This window comes from Brienomyrus brachyistius, chromosome 14 (assembly GCF_023856365.1).
Source record: "Brienomyrus brachyistius isolate T26 chromosome 14, BBRACH_0.4, whole genome shotgun sequence".
Taxonomy (NCBI): Eukaryota; Metazoa; Chordata; class Actinopteri; order Osteoglossiformes; family Mormyridae; genus Brienomyrus; species Brienomyrus brachyistius.
Genome location: NC_064546.1, coordinates 2,214,404 through 2,239,214, shown reverse-complemented (window position 1 = coordinate 2,239,214; position 24,811 = coordinate 2,214,404). Strand labels below are relative to the sequence as shown.

General features: G+C 46.2%; 1 long non-coding RNA gene across 1 annotated transcript; it reads left to right on the top strand.

The window, feature by feature from the left end:
- Positions 1 to 987: 987 nt before the first annotated feature.
- LOC125708158 (uncharacterized) lies at positions 988 to 6,571 on the top strand. Its single transcript, XR_007382422.1, has 3 exons — positions 988 to 1,217; positions 1,408 to 1,535; positions 5,850 to 6,571. It is a non-coding gene; the product is annotated as an uncharacterized LOC125708158 (long non-coding RNA).
- Positions 6,572 to 24,811: the final 18,240 nt, after the last annotated feature.

Here is a 24,811-nt window from a genome sequence, read left to right as displayed (position 1 = left end):
AATTAACCTGTTATACAACATTAACAAATGACTCGGTAAGACATAAAGTGAAGTTTACTGAAGTAGCTGTCCTCAAGCGAAATGTGTCTGTTTTCATGTTCACCTTGCATTAAAAGATTAGTGCACATAATTTCCAGTCGAAATTCATTTTTGGAGATTCTCGTAAACCAACCATTTGATTTTTTTTAATCAAGGATTTTGCTAAGATGAAACAGGAAACCCTATTTCACGCGGTTGTCATGTCTTTGTAGTGGATTAAAAACAAAGCACGGGTATAAAATGGTAGGCGCAAACTGCACATTTGCGTGGCTTTTCTGTTTGTCTGCCTGTCTGTCTATCTGCGCACTGTCTATCTGCCTGCTTATCTGTATAAACGCGAACACACAGATGGCGCATATGCATGATTCTCCAAGATTACATTTTCTAAATCAGTGATCAGTACTACAGATCACTACTACTACTACCATCACTACAACAACTAATAATAATAATAGTAATTAATAAGCGTGATGTTCTGAACCGCCTTATTTCACGAACAATCAACGTAAGAATCCACATAAAGTGAATTTGAAGTTATTTACTGCAAGCAGTTCAGGTGGTTTAATTTTAAGTTTGAGAGACTACAGTTCAGCCCATTTGTTGCAAACTAAAGTGTGGGAAAACAAAAATATTCCGTTTAAGTTGCAAGATTATTATTATTATTATTATTATTATTATTATTATTATTATTATTATTATTATTATTATTATTATTATCTAATGTCTAGAATACGAAGTCATTTCTGCCAGTTATTTTCATAGTACATATTCTTACATGTGCACAGACTTAACCTTCAATTCTGTATAAACCTCAAAGCATTTATACCAAAACAACGATACACCTTGGATTTTGTCACGGATTGGTAAATGTACCCTGTTAAGAAGCTTTGAGAAAACCAGACACACACCCACACACACATCACATAACCCTGCTCTCTCTCTCTCTTCTGCTTCACACACACACACACACACACACATACACACACACAGAGACACTTGCTTTCTCACTCTCTGCCTCCCATTTCTCTCTCCCCCTCTCTCTCTCTCACTCAGACATACACACCTCAGACAGATTTGAATATAGATTTAGGTTTTAAACCCAAAGCCAGAAACAGCAGCTTCAATCAAACTCCGGTTGCATCCCGCTGGAAATCCATTCATTTTCAGCTCTGCGATGGGTCAGTCGGTTTTTACTATTTTAATCAGTAATTATGTCTGTTATTATTACATCAACTATATAATTTACTAGCAAAATACTGTTAATGGACCAAGGTGCCAAACTTTCCCTCTCCGTTGACAGAATTTGTTTGCGGGAAAACCTACGCAGTTCTCACAATGTTCAGGATGCTGAAAAAAATTCTCTCACAGGACGCATGTCGCCTCAACGAGAACAGTTTGTCAGACTGGGGCTCGGAATTGATGGGTCTTGATGGCTACAATCTACAGGCTGACATGTCACACGGTCAGGGGCGATGGAATGCGGCTGAAGACGACGGGTATGAAATTAATGTTAAATAAAATAATCTGTCGTCTGTTCTGTAAGTCGTTTATTTCTATATGTCAGCAGTTTTAGAATTCTTTTTGTCCAGCGTCCACTATTGAAAATCGTCCAAAAGTTTATTATTATTTTTTTAATAGTTATTTCATTGAATTTAAATGTTCCTCTTTCAGCGAAAAGTTAAACCATTGGCATTTACACATACGGCTTAATATACCTTTTGCTCTCAATTTATTTTTTCCATGTTTCCATCCTGTCATTCCTCCTGACCCCCAAACCATCAACCCCTCCCCCTATGCCCGCAGTTTTCTATGTGCGAGGAAAAGGCCGCGTTTTGTTGAGGATTAGCTAACAAGCTAATTGTTCTTGGTGCTCTTTTCACAGTCCGGTCGCTCCGTTTCAGGAGCGTCTTCGAAATCCTCACACAAAAGTTGTATGAATCTAAAAAAAACCACACACACATAAAAGCGGATCGGGATAGTTAATGCACTAAATAAAATGAAACAGAGTTTGAAAGTAATATCAAATCGTACATTTAAGTACATTTAATTACCAGGTTATCGAATAAATACATTTCACTATTGTAACATTCTACTTTTATAATAATAATAATAATAGTAATAATAATAATAATAATAATAATAATAATTATTATTATTATTATTATAAACTCAAAATAAAATCCAGTGTATGGAATATGCATTTAATAATTTATAGTTGTTATGAATTTATGAAAACGATCCTATTAATCAGATTAATTTGGGAGCAGTCTTCTTAATAGTGCTAAAAGAACATCGTATTGAGTGCAACATCCTACCCCAGTCGATACGTTTACTCATTTCGCAAGCGCTTTCGGTTTAAATTGATAAATTATTCATTTCTAAATACCACATCGCCTGAGGGAATTTCAACATAAAAAGAGGGACGACTGTAGAAGGAAATCGCGCTCCTCATGTTAACGCCTGTGGCAATCAGAGCTCCCACTGCCTGCCGGCTAATTGGGGAAGTCGTGATTTATCTCCGCCTCTGGAAAGCGAACCTGAGGGTTAAGAGTCGTGGGATTCGAATCTCACCTCCACATTTTTTACTCCTGTAAGTTACTCCATATTTCAGATGGTTATGCCCGCATACTTGGAGGAAATGTAATTTTGGTATATTTTGCGTATTTGTTTTCTTATTATGCTTTACGTTTTGTGCAATACTACAGAGGTATATCCATCAATAGAGAGAAAAAAAAACCATCGTCGAACACAGCTTTAGCGATTGATATCGACAATATCAAACAATGATGTAGCCCGTTATGGCATAAATGATTTAGGGTTTCAGTTTTAAAATCGAGCTTGACAACAACATCTTTATGATAACATTATAAATGTTTAGAAATTAATTAGTTACTTTGTTTGGGCACATAATACGTTATTATAAAAGAAATTTAGAATATTAACAAATGCTATATATAAACGTTTGATCATTGTATCAATCTTAAACAATGTATTTATTTATGGGAACTTTTCGATAGGGGAAAAAGTGTTTTGAATAATAATTTCTACGCTTTGCGGAACCGATGCGTAAGCCGACAGAGGTGCTCTGACCCAACCCTCAGAAAGTACAACAGCATCCCCGACTCTAAAATGCTTACATTGTACTCCTGTGTCCATTGACACATGCTGTGAAAAGAATAGTTTGTATAACTTTTTACATAATTCCATTATAATCGCTCTTGGTAATACTTTAACTAGATATAATAAAATTGATCATACGTTTAAATTTATAAAATAGTTTGACCATAGGAAATTTAAATTATTATTATTGTTATTATTATGATTACTATTGCTGTCACTATTACTATATTTGAGTGGATTTTCCAAGTACTGGTTTCTTTACAAAGTATGACAGTTGACATCAGTTTGCTAAGGATGAACTTGTTTTAGTTGCAAACGTGTTCAAATATGCCATCGGATGTGCTCTGCTGCAATGCACTGCACAATGTCATGTAATTTCAGCAAAGAAAGAGAAAAGAAATGCCATATTGTGGCTGACATAGGGATGTAATTAAAGTTTTTTGATCTACCTATATTTGCACATGTACATAATTAACTTGCGTTGGATATATCATGCTCTTTTGATTGCATACTTTGCATAGGCTACTTAAATGTAAAATATTAATTAATGCTACATTTGTGTCTCATTACAGTTAAAAGAGTACGCAAATATATAGCCTACTTCATTCTAATCCCAATTTTAATGACAGCAAATCTGTCTAAAAGGAGTTTCTGTCAAAATACATTCATTTTGAAATGCCTTAATTGGCAAACATTAGCACCGTCTAACCATTTTTATTTTAAAACAAAGGAGTAAAAAATGAACCACCAAAATTGATGTTGTGTACAAAAAAGCTTAATTCACGTGTCCCTAGATATCTTTCGAAAAGCAATCATTAGAAAAGCATTCTGATGGAAGTGGGGAAGACATTAAAATTGAAAATTATTCCTATTGCGGGAGGTCATTTAGGATGTGATGTGAAATAATCTTCTAGATTAATCAGAATTACGTTAAAATCAAAAGGGCCTCGGATGACAAAGAACTTTCATTCAAGCGATTAGCAATGTAGACAAATGATTTTACCCTTGACACAGGGCTGGTGCATTGCCTTTAAAGTCCACAGATTATTATGTAATTTCCATAATGAAAACCATGGTGGTGGAAAGGGGGAGGGAACTGGTCCTTCGTTTTCTAGTATGAAATAATTTGCAAAAAAAAAAAAAAAAAGTCACAAGGTTTTCCATTAATATTTAGTTGACCCTTTTCCCCACGTGTTTCACAGGCCCGGTGTAGATCATTCAGTAGAAACAGACAGAATCATCTTCAGCTCACCGGCCACATCGCACGCGCCTCACATCCGAATCTGGAATATGAAGGTTGCTCTGCGAGAGCTGCGGGTGGGACGTGTGTATTAGGAAGATATTGCTGCAGTCTCTCTGAAAAGCACTCATTTGAAACGCAGTGTGTTTCAGGCACCGCGCATGCGGAGCGCTTACACGCTTCAGAGTTTGAGCACACAATCGGGGATGGAGAGAACGAAAAGTGAAAAGGTGAAAAGCGGCTCCTCGTTTTGAGGCCTCAGCTCTGCTGGTCGCTTTTCAGCTATTGGAAGAAACGGCTGATTTCACAGAACATCAATGTCTCCTGTAACTACAATTACAATCATTATGAAACCTTCATATGTTCAGGAGTTCATCTTGTCATTCTGCTCTCTATATTTTGGCCCATATATGTAATGGCTATCTAAACAAGTCAACATCGGGTGATTAGAAAGTGTCATCTGCAACACTTGTTCGCTGTTAAACATAAATAATTCTGAATCGCTAAGTCAATTAAACATCAATCATAGCTGAAATAGTTAACATTGCATTATTTCATTTATTATGTCTAAATTTCTTCCATTTTCTACCCCCAGCAGGTAGGAGTTGTGCTGGGCTGCAGCATCTTCTGTAGATATGGGAGATTTCACAGAATCTAATGGTTCCCAGAACATCATGGGAACCGCATGCATGCTGGCATCTTGCTTTGAGTGCAGGATTATGAAAAATCAGAATTATGGTCAGATAATCAACAATTCTGTAATTAATAAGTGAAGAAATTAATAGATAATATGAGGAAGTGCCCCTTTGGCTTGCAGCATAGAAATGTCAGGAAAGGCAGAACATAGAGTTGCACTACTAGAGTATGGATAATTTTCTGCCCGGGGGTGCTGAACCTGATTTTCACCTATAAAATCAGTGCTTAAGCTGGATGCAGCGATTTAAATGCTAAGGAAACCAACAGTGATAAACATGTGCTTGGTATGCTTTGACAGCTAGTGCTGACACTGTCCGTTCCCCTGTTAAGGATACTATAGTCTCTTGCATTCATCTCAGTTGTCTCAGGTGATCTATGTCAAACATGTATATGATACTTGCATCAACTTCATGACAGACCTAAAGCACATCCGCAGGTACCAGGGAGTGGAAGCTGATGCATACAGAAGAGTAAAACACCGCCATTTTTACCACACCGCTTAATCAGTCTCCTCTCATATGAAACTCCAAAAAAAAAATGGATAAGGCAGTTAATCTCCTTTTCTCTTATGCCCTTTTTAAACACACCTGATCTGGATGTCGGGGACTTATGCGTGTGATAATCAACAACTGAAGTCGACAGAAATGGCGAAAGGTTCCAGCTCCTCTGTGCTCGTGCTGTGGATTTATTTCCTGCCGTTAATGTGTTATGGTTATTAATCAGCATTGTAATTATTTGTCTCGTGTTTGCACAGGGGCTCTACCACAAACAAATGGATTCAATTAAGTATCTCCTGATTCCAAATATCAATACACGAAGGCGAGCTCAGCCTGCGCGAATCTGGCGAGGAGGGGCAACGCAAAGGGAGCCACGGGGCATCTGGAACCTCAAGGTGAATTCCAACATGGCTGAAACAACACCCGTTCCAGGCATGGTCGTCGTTCACAACCTTGGTTCCGGTCTCGTTTCGCTTATCAGGGTGAGAGTGTGGTTCCAGTCTGACATGAGCAGCGCTTGGGCCTCCGCTTGTTTTCTCCTGAGGACAAAGAAAGGGCAGATAAGTCCCCCACACTATAAGAAAAGGCACTCCCCAACAGTGATACATAGATAAAGTGGCTTGCATTGAACATCAGGTGAAGTGTTGCCCATTGTCACACAGCCGCTCAAAGCACCACCCTCCAAACAAGTGTTCTATAAATGGGCAAACTCAATCCACACTGATGAGAGCGCAAGCCCACTGTGCCACAAGGTAAACGGAGAGCAAGAGTACACAGCCTTCTGTTTCACCTCTGCAACTTCGTCTTATTTATTTTTTTGCACACAAAATATGTTTTGATATTTTTACTTTAAAAAGTCGCACTTTGATTCATTTTCTGTGTGTGTATACTCTGTCTGTGTGTATACATGCACACACAAATAGAATGAATAAACCAGTCTGGTTTACGGAACTGCTCAAACTGTAAAACCACAGCACAAATAAACATGTATTCAAACGAAAAAAAAATGTTCAGTGTGATTATTGCCAGAATCATTGTGTTAAGAGCAATGTGGTGTTATTTAGGGAACCGAAAGACCGCTGGCGGAAATGTGAAATTATTTTTCATCCCAATAGGCGTAATGTACTATTTTAATCTTAGGAATCTTGTTAGTATGGGCCTGCTGGTAATTGAAGCATTCATTTGAAATGTATAGTACGAATATCGCCTCCCGAAGTTGTTTATCAACAAAAAAAAGTAACCGAGACGGAACGGCAGCCGGTCTACACGAATGCATCCCTATAGTGATTTTTCCGGAGGCGCCGGTGCGTCCTCTCAAACTCACGCGTTTGCTGCGCTTTATTGGCGGATCCCTGGGCATTAAGCACGCGCGAGCGGACTTTTCCCCGGAGCTCGAGGCCGGAGGGGCACGCGCTGCCCGCGCCGCTGAGGTGTTTCCCCCGCCGCAGCAGAACCTGCCCTGCAGACCGGCCGCTCTCAGGCAGCGAGTTCAAAGGCAGGAGACTCGCTGCGGAGGATTTGTTCAGGCTTATTAGGTAACGCCTGATTTGAATTGGATTCCGGGAAGCATTCATAACACCTTTGAAAACGCTACATTGTATGACTTCGTGTATAATCCCCGTAATAACTTTAGAAATGGCGCAGTTTGCGCAGCTGTGACCCTTCATGTTTTCTCGTATGATTTCTTGTCTTCGCTCTCGAGCGCGGTGAACGTTTCAGGGATTTGTTAGATATAGGCCTAAATAATTTTGAGAAACTGATTAACATAAATTCGGATAATTCTTTATTTCTTTTCAGCTCTTTCTTCTTTCAGGCTTTCCGTCCGTTTTTGAGGAAAACCATACACTTCGCGAAAACTAACGTGTTACGGCAGCGGGGGGCCCGGCAAAAACACTCGACGCGTTTAAGTACAATTCAGTTATTACTTTTGTATTTTTTAACAACATTTGAATATTTGCCGGATGTGGATAATATGCTGGTGAAGTGGGAGCGAAGAGAGAAATTGAGCTCTCCTGTGAGTCTGTCAGAGCTTGTTCCCCATCCAAAGCCCGCTCCCGTGACTGACACTTTGGCGGTGCCCCCAGCTCCCCGCGTCGGCTTTTCAAACGCAGCCCCCATCAGTCGTGACATTGCCAATTCCTCTCAATTCTTTAATTTCATTTTTTTTCTCTGCCCGACGTTTTGCCAGTATTGGCTCCCCCGCGACTTTTGGATGTTCCCAACTCGTCGGGAGACAGCGTCCGTATGCCCACGGTTCCCAGCCCCGGGCCGACGGAGGAACACGGCTGGGAATCCCCCAAACCTGTCCGTCAAGCGGCCCCTCCCCGGCAATTAGGAGAGTAAACACGGACCGCTCGGGGGGGGGGGATGGGGACGGGGGGGACGGCGGCGATCGGCTCCTGGTGCTACTGGAGCTGTCAACTGCGGCGATCGGGGTAAGAACACAAAATTAAACAGAGAGAAAGAGAGAGACATCAGTCCGCTCTCCTGGTATGTCGAGCGCTCCATCTCTATTTACGCGGCTCGCATGATTGAGTGTCTGCCAAGTTTAATATATCTTTAGGGGGGAGAGAGAGGAACTCTGTGGAGTCCATGACAGAGACGTCAGGTGCCCAGATATAATTTAATCTAGACTATTATCACGGTGTTGTGTATGTAGAAACGCCATGGCGTGTTCATGGCCGTTTATTAATAACAGTGCGCGTGTTACATAATACTGTTTGAGGGTCTTTATCTTTGTTTTGTTGATTGCTATAGTGACATGTTTCCTTTGTTTAAACCTGAAAGCATTTGCAGGGAGTCTAATCACTACAGAAGATATTTTTAGCGAGGTCAGCACTGCCAGTGCACCAGATTAAATCGGTGAAGGAAACGGGCACTTTTAGTGACCGCCGCGTAACCTGCTGGATGTAAGCATCTCTGACGACTCTGCCATGACACCTGTCCAGTGTGCTGTGCTAATGGGCTTCTGTCACCCGACTTCATGGCACCGGGTGAGGGATATGAGGCACTGGGTGTGAGTGCTGAGTCTTTTGCCAGGTGTTCTGTCAGAGTGCTCTCACATCTTCACTCTTAATCCAAGCCTGCCCCCTCCCTCAGTTGCCCCTCCCCTTTCCATTATCTCTAAAAATTATATTACTGAATTCCCGTTGTCCCTCTTGGCACCGGTTGTGCCCCTCGCTACCCCTGGCGACAGTGTTATCCCTCCCTCTGCCTTCCCTCATCCTCCCCCATCTCCCCTCACCTCTCTCCTCTCTCCCCTGGTTGCCGTGGGGACGGGGCAATGCGCACTGGAATGTGGTGCCGGCTGGAGCCGCAGACTGGGGCCCGCCGCACTTGGGCTCGAGGCGGGGAGGCCGGCCGCGGGAATGTGGAGCCTGGGAGGGGCAGGAATTTGCTGGATTGCCAGGGAAATGCCATGCAAGGGGCGATGAAGGGGGGAGGGGGATCATGTGGGGGTGGGGGCACAGGGTGGGGTAAGGTTGGGGCGGGGGTGGGGACTGCCCAATTAAAACACAGCCTGCCATCGTTCCGCTCTGTGGGCGCTACCTGGCAAACAGGGCGCCTGTGTGATGCGGGCGGTCATGGGATCGAGGGGAGCTGCCGGCCATTCTGTCAGCCGGTAAGAACGCGCATCACCTCTGCGTTTCACCATGGCGATGGCGGGGCCCAGCCACATGGAGACTCCCACCCACTCAGGCGCCATGTTCACCATTATCTGGAAGCGTGTTCCGAGCATGTTCAGGCGCCACGCTTTAGCTGTCGCTCTCCATGTCTGCGTCGTTATGGAGGGGAGGCATGTGACGGCGGACGGGTGCAGCCAAGAACGAAGCCCCCTGTGACAGCATAATGGTGGTGGCCCCACGGAGTCACTGAGCGGTGATACTTTCTCAGCATGGCGAGACACAGGCGCAGATGGGTCGAATGTGTCAGGGCTGCGTCCCACCCCCTCCTCCCAGGCCCCGATCGAGGCGGCGCTGGTGGGAATTGCGCAGCGTGACAGCCTGGGCCCAGTGCTGGAGCAGAGAGGCCGCCGGTGGGACGCGCGGTCGGGAGGGAGGGAGGGGGAGGCCGGGCTCTGACAAGCTGCGCATCCCTTTGAAATCCATGTGCCAGGGCGCCGGCGTAGGAGTGACCCATGAGTGTGTGTGTGTGTGTGGTGTGGTTCAGTGTGGTCCAGTGCCTGGGCAGACAGGCCATCACCACGTTGGGCCGGGCTCCAGTCGGGCTCAGCTTCCCCCTGCTGGCTCTGCCTCTGGGCTGGGGGGCTCCTGGTGGACAGGCTGGAGCCCCACATTGCTGTCTTGCGGCCTGGAACAATCAGGAAGGTCAGGGCTGTGCCTAGGGATGGGTCACCAGTGGAAACAGGCTTAGATAGGGGAGGTCTCACCTCTTTCCCAGAATGAAACCTGCGATTAAAAAAAAAGCTAAACAAAAAAAACAACTGTGGTTTGTAAAGGCGCTTTGTGCAGTCAGCGTGTTCCCTTTGAAGCTCCTCTATTAGGATTCTGGGTAACGGGAGGTGAGACGCCTCAGCTTCTCCTTCTAGGCTCAGACCCCTGTATGGGGCCTGGTGGTGTCTGCAGTGGAAGATAACCCCCTGATGCTGTAGCTCTCCCCCCCCCCCAGCCCCAGCCCCCTGGGGCCTTGGCACCCCCCGCCCCTTCGCCAGACCTCCCTTCCTCCAGGGGCCATGCAGGTTTACATGTCCCCATGGCAACAGCAGCAGGCCTGAATGAGTGAGCACAATGTAAGCGGGCTCGGTGCCAGGCTCTGTGGATCCTGGATGGGTGACAGGCTTTCTGGGAGCCCTGCCCCTCCGGCAGCATCCCGTCTCAATCTTCTGCCATTCTAGAATAGGATCTCTATGATCTGATTGCGGGGATTGAGGCTGCTGAGCAGCAGTCCAGGCCCAAGCAGGATGGTGTTTAGACTTTGGTGGTGTCTAGTTTTTCATACCTTCATTACTTCTAGACATTTCTTCCAGTTATACATTATATGACGGTATATATAACATATATAAATGATGTAGGCTACTGTAGACTCCCGAATCAGAGAGAACCTAAACAGGCTCATCAGTTTGGGAGCTGAACACTATGGAAATGAAGAGACAGCTCCTTGCTGAAGAGTTAAGAAGGTCACCCATCATTTGACACCACTGTCACTGCCCCATCTGTGGCCGCATGCACTCTCGCCGTCACATATGCCACACATGCTCCAGCCGTTCATGGCACGTTCCCGGTGCATTTTCTTTTTGCAACATTAACTTACCCAAGTGCGACTTTTCTTGACTTTATTAAAAAAAAAAAAAAAAAAAGCGTAAGTGAGGCTCCAGTCACCGTTAACGCTGTGCACTGTCACATCAGTACAGCATCTCTGTATGAGTTGCATAGAAAAAGGAGCATCTGTATTTTTGATGGTATTAAAAAAAATACCTTCGGGATTTCTAAGTACCGGTGTGTACCGTAATACCCTAATATCGCTCAAGCCCAATGGCGCGGAAACTGCAGCTAAACCTAGGCAAGGAAAAAAGGTGTTTGAATGCCCAACTCTCCGCGGCACGAAAAACCTGCATCATGGAGGCACATCGCTCTTTGTGTTTATCTGCGCTGTTTTCCTTTTTCCTGACCCACAATTCCCTCTACTTTTATGTGCATGACATCTTTACCTTGCTGTTGGACATTGTACGGTTTTATCTCCCACTAATATGGATTTGCTGAAGCCATATGACTAGAGTTACCCTCGTGTTGGTTGGGTGGGTGAGTACCGGCAGATCAGCCATGTTCAGCTCATGCAAAAATGCATGTAGTTTAGTGACAACATGGAAATCAGCCTGAAGTCACTCCACTCTAGCATGGAGCCACTGTGAAGACTGGCGAAGGGCTGCCATGTTTACTGTGAGAAGATAGGGGTCATTTGTTTTGTTTTTCTTGTTCCTGACCATCTGAAAGTGCACAGATTTCCCTGACTGGTGTTTGGAGAAGGGCTGCATTGCACTGCTGTGTGGTATATTTGCTGATAACAGGATTTACCAGAATTGCAAATTGCCAGTAGAGGGAGGTTAATTGTGAGCGTGGCTAGTAAAATGTGAACATGCTCTAATTATTAGTTGAAGTTACTTTATAATTTAGTCACACCAATTAGCCATAAAGTGGGCCGGGGTTCTCCTCAAATAGTAACTTCAGTTGCGTTTCAAATTGCATTAAATTCCCTTTAGCTTTGACATCCATTCATCATTGTACCAAAGGAACATTGTCTGAAGATGTCCTTAAGATTTTGCTTCATGTGCTGCAGTCGATGGTCATAAAAAAGTAGCTGGATTCTTCAACAGTGATAGTTCTGCCTTGAGGCTTGGAACAATCAGGAAGGTCAGGGCTGTGCCCACAGATGGGTCACCGGTGGAAACAGGCTTAGATAGGGGAGGTCTCACCTCTTTGCTAAAGTGAAACGCGAATAAAGAAACGTGTGTTTTAGAAAGGTGTTTTGTGCAGTTAGTGTTCCCTTTGAAGCCTAAAATTCCGCTACTTTAAAACTTAAGCATTAAAAATAATGTATTTTTTTGAAAGCTATTGGAGTAATCACATAGCTCAGAGATCTTTATGTGATCTTTAAGAGAATTCCGCACACTGTCGCACTGTTACTAATGAATACTGTTTGTCCTCAGGAAACATGGCAGGTAATGGGTCGGCTGTTGCACCTGGGTGATGGTGACTGTGAAGGTAAGGCAGAGGGGGAGAGAGAGGGGTCCTCAAGGCCAGAATATGCCCCATGTCAGTGACCTCATCAGGTATCCCGACATACAAGAGGAGTCCAACCTGCTGCCACAGTTGGGACACACTTTAATTTGGCCACCTGGAAAACAACCAGGACTCTAACAGGGACACAGAGGCGCCAAAAGGAGCCACACGCAGCCACTCCGCAAAAGGAGGAGACGAGGACTTGGGCAGGAGGCGCCGGGGCACTACATGGGCCTCCTTTATTTCATTGGGCAGGTGGCAGGTGGAGGCTGAGATGAGATGGGAGGGGAGCGGAGCAGGGACACAGCTGAATGTGCTGGTCCCACTATGACGACAAGTTGGCTGAGGCACTGAAGCCCCCCACCCCAACCTTACTCCTCCTGGGACATCAGCGGCGGGGCCTGGCATTTAATCTCCTCTCTGGCTGGCCGCAGATTCTTTCAGTGCGCCACAGTCCGTACCTGCTCATCCCCAGGCCTCTCTGACCGGGAGGCTCTTGATCAGTGAGGCGGCAGAGATTGAGCTTGTCACGCTTAGCAGTGTGATCAGATTGGCTGAAATAAAAGGAGGTGTGTGTGTGTGTGTGTGTGTGTGTGTGGCAGTGCTGGTCTGCAGGCGGTATGCGGGGCTTTGCTGCGTCACTGGCCGGCTGAGCCTAGGGGGTGGGTTTGGGGCGGACCGGGGGTGGAGGGCGATCTTGTTCCTGCCAGCATGTCGTTAACCCCCTAGTGTTCTGGGGAGAAGCCAGGCCATTGGGGCGCTTAAGCCGCGGCATTTTCTGGGGTTCCTGGGGTGAGCTGGACCCCCCCGCGGGCAGAGGTGGTGGCGGGGGGGTGAGGATGAAACAGCTGGTGGTTGGTGAGTTGGCCAGTGAGAGGAGGCGAGGTGGGACTGAGCGGGGGGAGCAAACGAAAACACAAACTGGGATCCCCGCTGCCTCCCGCTGTCCTGCTTCAGCCTGCTGCTAGTGCGGCAGGCCCTCCTGGCATTCATATGCGTCCGCCAGCCCATCGCTCGGCATGCGGCCCAATGCAGCGGCCCCCGCGGTTGCTGCCTGCCGGTCCGCAGCCCCACCGGCCTTAATCCCTAACCACTGCCGCGTCGTCACATCCATGCGTTTCTCTGAAAGCTGCATGTCAGCTCCACTGTCCGGCCATGGTAAATGCAAAGTTTGCTATTTGCATCTCTGCTGAATTCAGCAAGCGTTTATTCAGATGTCATAGTTTTATTATCTTGGTAATATTACTTCAGCATTACTGTTCAAAATGCCATTTAATGTCAGCTTAAATAGTCAAAAAAGGTATGTATTTTTTCCAGACCAGAATTCAACTTTCTTTAGCATTTCTGGACTTATAGCAATGCTGTGTTGTATGTACCTAAGCATATGTTACACTCTGGTCCCTTAAAGTCACCCTGTGTATATACAGTACACATATAAAGAGCACTAACTACTATCATCAAACCTTCTGTGTGCCATATATTGACAGTCCTCTAGCTCCAGTCACTCAAAGTGCTTTCCTCTGTCACTCATGATCCCGAAATGGCCATTCAGAGCCTGACATGTTTCTAATGAAGTAATTAGCTCATTCGAAGCTATGGATAATTAGCTCAGAATGTAAACACCCTCAACAGCAAAGGCGTTAAGTGCCGTGTGAGTGTGATTGAGAGAGATCTGTGGTACTCAGGAGCTATGAGAGCAGGACCTGTAAATTGACACCTTCGCCGGTCAGCTTTCATTAACACAAAACCTTTTGTGAAATATGTACGCGATAAAACATGCGATGCATGCTATGAATATTATCAAAAATGAAAAGAATTTAGAAAAAAAATTACATCCTCGGGCTCAAATGTTTTTTTTTTTTATGGTAATTTGTCTCAAAAATGAATCTTATGATGTTTATACAAATGTCATGCTTGGAAGTTGTGCAAAACATATTACTGCCAAGATAGATTGAACATAGTAGCTGCAAAAGTATCGTGTTGTAAAATCACAGAGGATATAACAGGGCTTTTATGATGCCCATCAAGCTCCAGAGGGACTGATTTGGTGATTTTTGATTGGCTGGACAGCACCCAACTGCCTATCTGTGCTGACGATGTGAGCCCCCGCTTCCATTTCCTTACAAGTTTTAAAATAAAAGTCTTTGAATTTGATGTATCTAATCACTATATTACACTGGTACACCCTTTTAGTTTATTTTCCATCCATCCAGTTTTTTTTTTTATACCTGCTTGTCCCAATACACATATAATGCTCATAATGTTAAAGCTGAAATACAGCTTGGGGTCTCGCAAAAGACACAACTTTACCGCGGCCCGTGAAGAACCAGGGTGAGTTTGTCTCCTGCTATTCTGACACACGATCCACACAGAGGTCGTGTTCATAAATTAAATATTTCATGTCGCATACTCAGTACCCCACAGAAGGAGATATTCTTATCTGGAATGAATAGAATGGGACGCAGTGTTATTTAAAGGAGGTCAACATTTATTCTCAGAAAAACTGTATGCTTGGGGAAAAAAAATCTGGGTGGTGTTATCTCAAATAGCTTGTTGTTAAACTTAATCCTTTTCTGCTGAAAATGCAAATTCTGTGTGTTTAATTTCCAGCGCCCTCCTTTCGTTTAATTATTTTTCCGAACCATCCTCTGCCCAGTGTGCTCAGGCCACTGCTGACCCCGCGTCGGCAACTCGGAGTCGACGTGGAAACCGCAATCGTGCCGGTGAACAAGGCACTCCGATGACCTAGTGAAATTCTTACGTGGTGCGTGTGTGAAGGCGTCCCCCCCCCCACACACACACACACACCTCTCTGAGTCAGGATGCCTCTCGCTCTCGCCGAAGATCCAGTGCCATGGAAAGGGAACAATAGTGGCGAGTGCGATAAGAGGCCGTTCAGTTACTGTTGTTGTTTTGGCCGTGTCTCTGGCAGGGGCCTTAAATCCCCTGACAAAGGCTCCACTGTATCTCCCCCCCCCCATCAAACGCACAGGAACCCTGCGTTCCCCAGCTTGTTTTTCTTGGCTGCATTTTTTTTTCTTCAGGTCTGAGTAAGGTGACACGCTGAGAGAGGGAGCTGAGGGAGGAGGAAGAGGAGGAGTGAGGGTGAGATGCAAGGGCTAAAAGTCAGTCAGTGTTGCTGGGCCTTCTGATACAGGCCACAGAAGTGACACTACAAACAGTTTTTTCCCCTTTTCTTTTTCTTTCTTTCTTTCATTCTTTCTTTCATTCTTTCTTTCTTTTTCTTTCTATCCACCATTTTCCCCCTTCTCTCCCTCCTGTGCCTCTCGCTATTTTTCCTAGTTTCTTTATCCTTTTTAATTAGAAGGCAAATTCTGCAGCCTGTAGAGTCCTAATCCCCGACTGCCCAACAATGCACAGGCCTGGCTTTGAACAGCCGACCTGCACCCCCCCCCCACCCTCCCGACCCCCAAAACCAATTCCCCACCCTTGGAATCCCACCACCACCTTCCCTAGGGGAAAAGTCCCGTTCAAACACAGCTCCTCCCCCAGAAAACACTATATCTAAACCCGTGAACACCCCCCCCCCCCAGTTTACCTTTTTTTTTCTTCCATACATTTGCTATGGCTACATACTTAATTACAATAATAATAATAGCAACAATCAATAATGATACCTATTCTAGTCACTGATATACCGCATGTGCATTTTATTATTATAGCTATTAATATGTGTCCGAAGTGCCTTAGGCTTGGTGTTAAAATCAGTATGGAAAAGTCACACTGTCCTGGCGTGTGGATTTGGGAAACACTCTGCCTTCCAGGTTGCAAGCATGAGCTCGTGGTGCCTTTGGGCCTGAACAGTAATCGCTTGGCTTTTGACAGGCTGCAGTTTGCCGTCTGTGAGGAGAATCGCACTGCAGCTCCACAATTAGCTGAAAAAGCGTTACAGGCTTGACAGGGCCGGTCGGACCGGGAAGAGACAGGGCCGGTCGGACCGGGAAGAGACAGGGCCGGTCGGCCCGGGAAGACACAGGGCCGGTCGGACCGGGAAGACACAGGGCCGGTCGGACCGGGAAGAGACAGGGCCGGTCGGCCCGGGAAGACACAGGGCCGGTCGGACCGGGAAGACACAGGGCCGATCGGACCGGGAAGAGACAGGGCCGGTCGGCCCGGGAAGAGACAGGGCCGGTCGGACCGGGAAACCAGTTTAACTTTGTCTTGGGCAGCAGGGTGCCAGCAGTGATGTTTTCCTGGGGTGCCAGGACTGGCACCGCCCTTCACATCTCTGCAGGCCTCTTTTGGTGTAACGGGGGATGGGGGGGGGCATCCATTTTACAACATATGGAGGACATTCAACTTAGTTAAGGCTAATAAACACTTACCCCAGACAACTAATGTAAATAGATGTATTAACTCTTGTAAACTTTTCCACAAACATCTAGTTTCCCCATAGCTCCTCACTAATTAAAACTACCTGTGTTGTGCTTCCTTGCCACGGCGCTTGTTAACACCTCTCAGCGGGACGTGTGTGTCACAGACATGGACTGGGGGTCTGCGGAGGCAAACGGACCTGGGGGATGCGGCGGGAATGAGGGCGGAGGCAGGGCCCTTCGCAAGCCGCTGCCTGTGTTCTCAGCTCATTTACATATATATTAATGTTCCATATTGTATGGAGTGGATCCCATTAGTTGTGGTGATTCTTGTTTAAGACGCAGTTGCCGTAGTGGATTTTGTAAAAGCCCTCCCATTACTTTTTTTTTTAAATGGCCAGAGAAACGGAGGAAAGATGGTGGGTGATAGTGCTGCACATGAGCAGACGGACGTGGTGAGAGGTTCAGAAATGTGCAGAACTCGTGTATAAGAACAGTGTTACCCTGTCCAGCTGTAACTTTGAGTTATGAGAAATCTCAGTGCTTCGTTCCAATTATACATGTATATTTTCTTCTTACGTATCTGACTGAAGACATTAACGTTTATGGTAAAATTGTATTGCGAATGTGCGAGGCTTCACTGGTAAAATTTAATAAGGGCCTGACTGATAATGTGGTGTGAAGATCAGCTGAATGAAGCTCTGACTGACAGAAAAGTTGGTTCAGTTGAGGCGGTGAGACCGAGTCTTTCGGATCGGGCCACATGCTTACAGTCGCAGTATCGATTTTACTTGTTTCCGTATTAATTCCCTGACCTAGAGACGGTAGATTGGAAGATTGCACTCCTTTTGTACCACAATGGCTCTGACTGTTTCATACCTCAGGGATTCAATAGTTGTGAAGGTGGTGACTCCGCTGCTGTCGGTAAGAGCGACGTGCTGATAGAGAGGGAGCCCCGCATCTCACATCATTACCTGGCCTGCCATCTGAAATGCCTGTCTGTGGGGATGACACGGGGTTAATATCAAATTATCAAAGCTTTTATGACATTTAGGTTCCCTTGGAAGCGCTGCTGGTGAAAAGCAGCATGAGAAAGCGATGCATGGATCTCCTGCAATAAGCAGCCACAGAGCTGACTGGTCGATCGTGGCTCATGTGGTTATGATGTCCGGTCTGATGAGCCTCTCTCAGGTGCTTCTCTCCCTCTCTCACTTTTATGCCAGAGCAGACTGCACTACCTGCAGGAGGACTTGGGAGAAAGGTGGCAGGTCTTGGCAACTTTATGTGCTGCGCTGCCCCTAGTGGCCACACATGCTCATGCATCAGACAGACCTGGATGCAGGTGGCATCCCATGCAGAAGCCTTCTGTTTATGATATGTGAATGTAAATAACGATAGACCGAGGCTCATTGACAAGTTAACATTGAACTGCCTCATTTACTGCCCGAGTCTTAACCATGTCAACTTCTCACCAGTCTCACAGATTGGGTGTTTTTCAGAGCTGGAAATCCTTCTGACCTTTGCACCCCCTCTCCCTGTTGTGTAAAAAAAAAAAAACTAAATGTGTGTCTCTACTATTGGTGTATATAAGGGAGGAAGCTAAATATACATTTATTAAACCCCTAGGTCATAAAAGAATTTTCATATGCCCAGTCATGACTGTACTTGTTTGACTGGAGTTTTAATATTTCTGCTGGACGCTAGGCCAAGACCAGCTGGGTCACTATTCTCCAGAAAGGCCCTGAATTGTTGAGTTGACCCAGAGGACTACAATTCTGTGTGCCTGTGAGTGTGCATGTGAGCGTGGACATGAACATATTCATGGGGGCTAGTACTTTATAGCCACCCACTGTTTAGCAAAACCTACTATTTTGTGGGGGGGGGTCCGAGAATTTCTAGTTATGTGAGCGTGAATGTTCATGTGAGTGTGCATGTGAGCGTGCACGTGAGTGTGAATGTTAATGTCATTGTGAGCATGCACATGAGCGTGCATGTGAATGTTCATGTGAGTGTGCACGTGAGCATGCATGTGAGTGTGAATGTTAATGTGAGCGTGCATGTGAGTGTGCGTGTGAGTGTGCACGTGAGCGTGCATGTGAGTTTGCATGTGAATGTTCATGTGAGTGTGCATGTGAGCGTGCACGTGAGTGTGAATGTTAATGTCATTGTGAGCATGCACATGAGCGTGCATGTGAATGTTCATGTGAGTGTGCACGTGAGCATGCATGTGAGTGTGAATGTTAATGTGAGCGTGCATGTGAGTGTGCGTGTGAGTGTGCACGTGAGCGTGCATGTGAGTTTGCATGTGAATGTTCATGTGAGCGTGCACGTGAGTGTGCCTGTGTCCATACGTGAGGCTCTGCTACCCTTGTGCCGCAGCACACCATGCCCAGGATGCTGCTCATTACGATGCAGTGACTCTCTTCCCATCATCTCACCTCTCTCTGGGACAATGTTGTCTTAAAGGAATTCAAACAGAGAGGTATTGACATAATGAGAGATCTTTCAAAGGCAACACCATTACAAGAAATAACTCCGTTTAACCTCCAAATTAATCATTGCACAGCTAATTAGCAGTTATAGAGATGCTCAGAGCATGGATATGGCTGCGTGGGGGGAAAGGCACTGGCAGGAGGGTGTCTGCTTTTTTTTTAATTTGTTTTAAGATGAGTGGATCTTTCTCCCTTCCTGTCTTAATTAGTTACTCACTCTGTCACTCCATCTGTCAGCGTGCTCGCGTTTTGCTTAAACAGCATGAGAGTGGGCTGATTCCCGAACGTTCCAGGGTAGGGAGAGCGTGGGTCAGATTGCTAAGGGCATCCATTTTTATTTTAGTATAATTTTTTTCCCCCAGGTTTCCATGTTAGTTTCAATGCCTACTTATTGTCTTAATCCTGTCAAGTTTTCCTGGAGCCAAACATCAAGCGATGATTTGGACAAGCCTATTAGAGGACCTGATGCGGTGTGAGGGCTCAGGAATATGTAAGAAGGCCTTTGATGGCAGATAGCACCCCACGTGGCTGGGGGAGGAAGCGCACATTGTGTTAAAAATACAGGAGAAGCGTCATAGTCCCTCCACAGATTCTCCCATCCATCCTCAAACTGATTTTCCGGTACAGGGCTCCTGTGAGCCTGGAGCTGATCCCAGGAGGCACAGGGCACCTCCAGTGATAAGTGTGATAAAACCTGGCGTGGACTGGTTGCATTTTTGCCCAGATTTAATGGCTCATTTTTAAGTACTTGTTCAAATTGAGTAGTGATTTATCACATGTATTTTGCATGATTTTCAAATGTCAGGCAGTTTTAGCCCTTTGTAATGAACACATTATTAATATTATTATTATCATTATTGCTGTTGTTTGTTAAATTATTGTTATAATTCAGATAGGATGCTGTGAGAGTGGGCAGACTGGCGGGTGGAGCGTGTGTGCAGATGGCCAGTTTCGGGTGAGGTCATGGCAGCACTAGGTGGTGACCACGGTATCCCAGCATCCCCTGCTGCGCGTCGTTAGCTTCCATCATTGGTTGTGTTATTCTATGACAAGAACAAAACTGGCAAAATCACGACCAAACGAAAAGACGAGTTTGACTTCAGTCAAAGTCTGTGTTTATGTGTGTGCATCTGGAAGATGGTTGCAGCCAGTAATTTTTTCAGCTGAAATTTTAAATTGCTCATGCTTGTGAGGTGTAATACAATTGCAGTTATAATATTCTTGTAAATGTGAATATAGGTAGCTGTATGAGACAGACAGACAGGAAGAGTTGGCGTCAATGAGTGAAGCTGTAACGCTGTGATTCTCCCCGCAGTGTAGCTTTCAGCAGCGCTGCTCTGAGCATGACGAGCAGTGTGACGCCCTGTGGACCAGCATGTCCCTCCACGCCTGTACAGATGGGGAGCTGCTCTGGGGAGCTGGGGATGGCGCTCCCCGGTGCCACGGCTGCCCTCGTACAGTTTTGTTGCCTAAATGTTTTACAAACTTAATTGGCATTCCCAGAGGAGGTCTACCAGCTGTCTGTCTGATGCAGGGGGGTCTCTAATTGTGGCTCGGTGCGGCTGTATGGGAGCCCAGTGGAGTCTGTCGTCCCGGAGGAAGGAGCAGCACCAGTGGACAAGGCTGGGGGCTGGCCTGCAGTGGCTCGGGCTCAGTCGCTGCCCTGCTCGTTACCACTGAATAGGACACAGCCCGCCCCCCTGCACCCCCCAGGTTCATGTGACATAAGGCCATTTTATTCATCCCTCCCTTGTTTCTCACTAAGCTCATAAACGTGTAAATTCAGTTTGTGACATCAGCAGACAGTTCTTTCCTTCCCTCCATATGCTCGTTGCTGCCTGTTGGTTGGACAAATGGTGCGCACAGATATTTGGGCTGTCTAATGTCTTCTGTGCCTATCGTTTTCTTCTTCCTTTTTTATTTTTGGTATGTCCACTCATAATGCATTTGGATTAAAGTACTGCGCAAAGCTAGAGAACACAGAGAGGATGCATGATTTTTTCGTCGCTTTGTCACATGGGTCACAGTGAGGCTGAGTGTGTGCGTGAGGAAATTGGGTGTGATGTGGGTATAGGAGCAGGCTGGAGAGTCCAGCCACTGCAGAGCGTGTGTCAATCGCAGTTGAACCTGGGGATGGAAAAAGGGGGTGTCACCCATGCTGGGATGGCCACGCCCCCAATTTTTTGCTCAACAGCCTCTACAGTATGATCAGGGGGGCGTGGCATTGACCTGGGCTGGGGGGGGGACCTTGTGGGACATGTTGACTCAGTGCACATTATTACAGATGCATGGAGCTGCATAGTCGCGCAGGATAATCGGCCGGCTGTGGCTGCAGACCAGCAGGAAATGTAAAAGTTACCAGCTTTCGAGGGTAAACAGGGCTCGTCTTCCAGCGAGCAGCAGCAGCTGAGCAATTTATAAACATTAGCTGCTGAACAAGGGGCCCATATTAATGATGGGATCTCCCCCGGAGACGGCAAGCTGGAGGTACGCGCCAAGTGCCGGCGATGCTGCTGATCAGACGGAGGAGAGTGTCAGGGCAGCATATGGCTGTGGTTCCGAAGGCCGGAACAGGAGGCCAGGGCAGGGGAGCATTCGCGGCATGCGAGAGGCGCTCCTCAGACGCGTTGGTACGGTAATCGGACTAAGGGCTGTGGGAGAAGGAGACTTGCGATCTCATCGATCTCATACAGAAGTACTGGATTAGGCCCTGAGTGGATGGATAACCAGACAGAGGCTGTACTTGTGGCTGCCTGTCACTCCTGGCCGGTCAGACGGGATTCTCGAGACAATCAATTAGCCACTGAGGAACACGTCCCCAGGGGCTGAAGGCACCGTGGTGCTAACTGGCCAGCACACATCTGACAAAGGGCAGGCGCGCGTCAGCTGACAGGCAGACAAAGGCCCACTTTATGTACACAAGTGGCAGGAATAGCAGGGGCGGGATACAGTAACACATGGGAGTCCTGGAGCAAGACTGTCAAACTTACATCTGCAGGACTTCATTCTAACCTTGCCATGGCCTGACTGCTGTAAGGGGTGTCATGTCTATAGGTCTGCATAACCTGTAGTGCATGGTGTACAAATAGCTGGTACCTTCTGAAAAAGATCTCGCCGATCATCTGATGACTGTAGTTTTAATATGGATACCGCTATCAGATAGCAATTCCCTTTGCCGCTTTTCCACACTGCTAAGGAACTGGAAAGCGTGCTGAATTTTTGGTTCCGGTCTGGCCTTTAATTGATTAGCCATGATTAAACTCCTGTTTTAATAAATAGTGCAATTCAAAGCATGCTAAAAATTGATATACTGGTTCTCTGTAATTTTTCACTTGCGTTAAACAAAAATTTGTATTAGCAATAATTAATGGTGAACATATAATTAGGCCTAAAGGTGTTTCTGCTTTTTATTTAATTTTAGTGCCATTAAATGAATAATGCAATGATCATTATTTCAATTAGCAAATGATTATAATTCATGTTTTACCTACTTAATGTATCTTAGCCTTTGCACAATGAAGTAATTGAATGATTGGTTCATCAGAATTATCGAGTTTATTATTAATTTTCATTTTGTATGTCACAAATCGTGAGCTAATAGGAACATATTTCATGAGCATGTCCCTGTTCTGACTCATCGCCATTGCAGGTGTTTCACCAGGCCTTTGGCAGGGCTTCGCACACGCTCAGGAATCACAGCAAGTGTTCGACATGCTCAGTTAAACGGGGCTCAAATGAGTGGGTTTGACCAATTAACATCTAATATGTGACAAATTAATGAGGGGACCAGAGTGAGATGGAATCTGTTGTACCTGCAGCTGTGTATCACCGCAGTACCAAACCTAAGGGCCTGGCACAGCTTTCTTCCATCTCCTCATCCTTCCTTGTCTTTAAGTCACATTCCTTTTCTAGCTGGTCATCCCTTGGAAATAGAGAAGAGGAGGAGGGAAGTGGGCAAGGCCAGGGGGGGAGACCCCAAGCCTTAGAATTACCCAGTGTCTCTCGGTTATCATGTGTCTCTGAATTACCATGTATCTCTAAATTACCCTGTGTCTCAGAATTACTGCATGTCTCACCAATTCTGAGTGCCTCTGAATTGCAGTGTGCCTCTGAATTGCAGTGTGCCTCTGAATTGCAGTGTGCCTCTGAATTACCCTGAGTCTCTGAATTACCCTGAGTCTCTGAATTACCGTGCACCTCTGAATCACCACGTGTTTCTGCATTACCTTCTAACTGAGTTACTGTGTGCTTCTGAATTATCAGGAAACAGGTATGATTCTTCTGCCCCAGTTCCCTGTCACATCGCAACATTATTAATAAGTTTTGCATGAAAGATGGTGATGAAGCAATCTCCCCCCCACTTCAACAAGCTACAACAAAGCTGAATGGAGCAAGCGGGGGCAGCCGTGATTATTCAACACGTTTGCTAATCCCAGGCCGTTCGGTATGAACCTGTGAAAGATCGCGGTCTTTGTGCCGGGGGGCTAATTGTGTTCTGGAAACGGCGATCTGGCTAATCTTCTGGCCTGCCTGTGATGTGGAGCCGCTGATATCCTCCACTGCGATAAATTAAGCTACTTATTAATCTAATTACGGTACATTCATCCCTCCAAACTTTCATGTGACTTGAAAAGCCTGCCTTCTCCCGCCCCTGCCGAGATCGACGTGGCCTTCTAGCAGATCTCCTGGGCCTTGTGGCCCCAGCTGTCCCAATTAGGCATATTCTGGAGCCGCGCTTTAATGAGCAGTGGGCTTCAGCTGGACCAACCCACTAGTCTCGAGGATAGCAAGCTCTTTCCCTTCTCTGCCCTGCCCTCCTTTCTGATTGGTCTCCTCCAGCTCATGTGCTGCTATTCCTTCTTGAGCAGGCTATCATTCACTTTTTGCTTTCATTCCGCATTCCTTTTCCCACGATAGCTTTCCTCCCCAGACTGTCCTGTATCCCTTCTCGTCCTCCTCGCTTCCCCTGCTTTCTTTCGCAGCTTACCTACTGCATCTGAGCTCAGCCAGTGAGTCTCGCAGACAGTACTGCTCTTAGCCGATGTGATGCCCTAGGCGAGGATCACTGCTGGTGCCCCCTCCCGTTTCAGGCAAAGTGAAATCACTGGCAAGTTTGCGCCCTCTGAGAAGGTGGTGCCCTAGGCAGCTGCCTATGTCACCTATATGATTGACCGGCGCTGCTCCCAGGCTCCATAGCTACACCCTGCGCTCTGAAGGCATGAAAGTGGTGTTAGGTGTTGGGGTGAGGCAGTGTGAGAGCAACAGAGATGACAGGTTCATTCCTGGAACAGACAGTAACCCAGAGGGAGATGAAAGAGGCTCACATCTTCACTTCAGCAGATCAGACTGGGCTGCATTCAACCGTGAAAGTTCCCTCACACTCTCAAACTTTTTATCCTCTCCTCGCCTGTTCTCCTCACCCTCTCCCTCCCTCAACCCCCCCCTCCCCCCGCCATTCCTTTCTTTAAGCCCTCGACTCTAGTGATGCCCAAAGCAAACACAGCATCACCTTCTAGTTTAGGCCTCCTCGTGACACATTTCTTGTACCAACACGCAGTCTGTGTTACACGTCCAGCGCTGGCGAGTTGGTTACGGAGCTCTGCGGCCCATGTCCATTTTTCTGTGTACTGCCTCGCAGTCTCCGGGCATTTGGCCA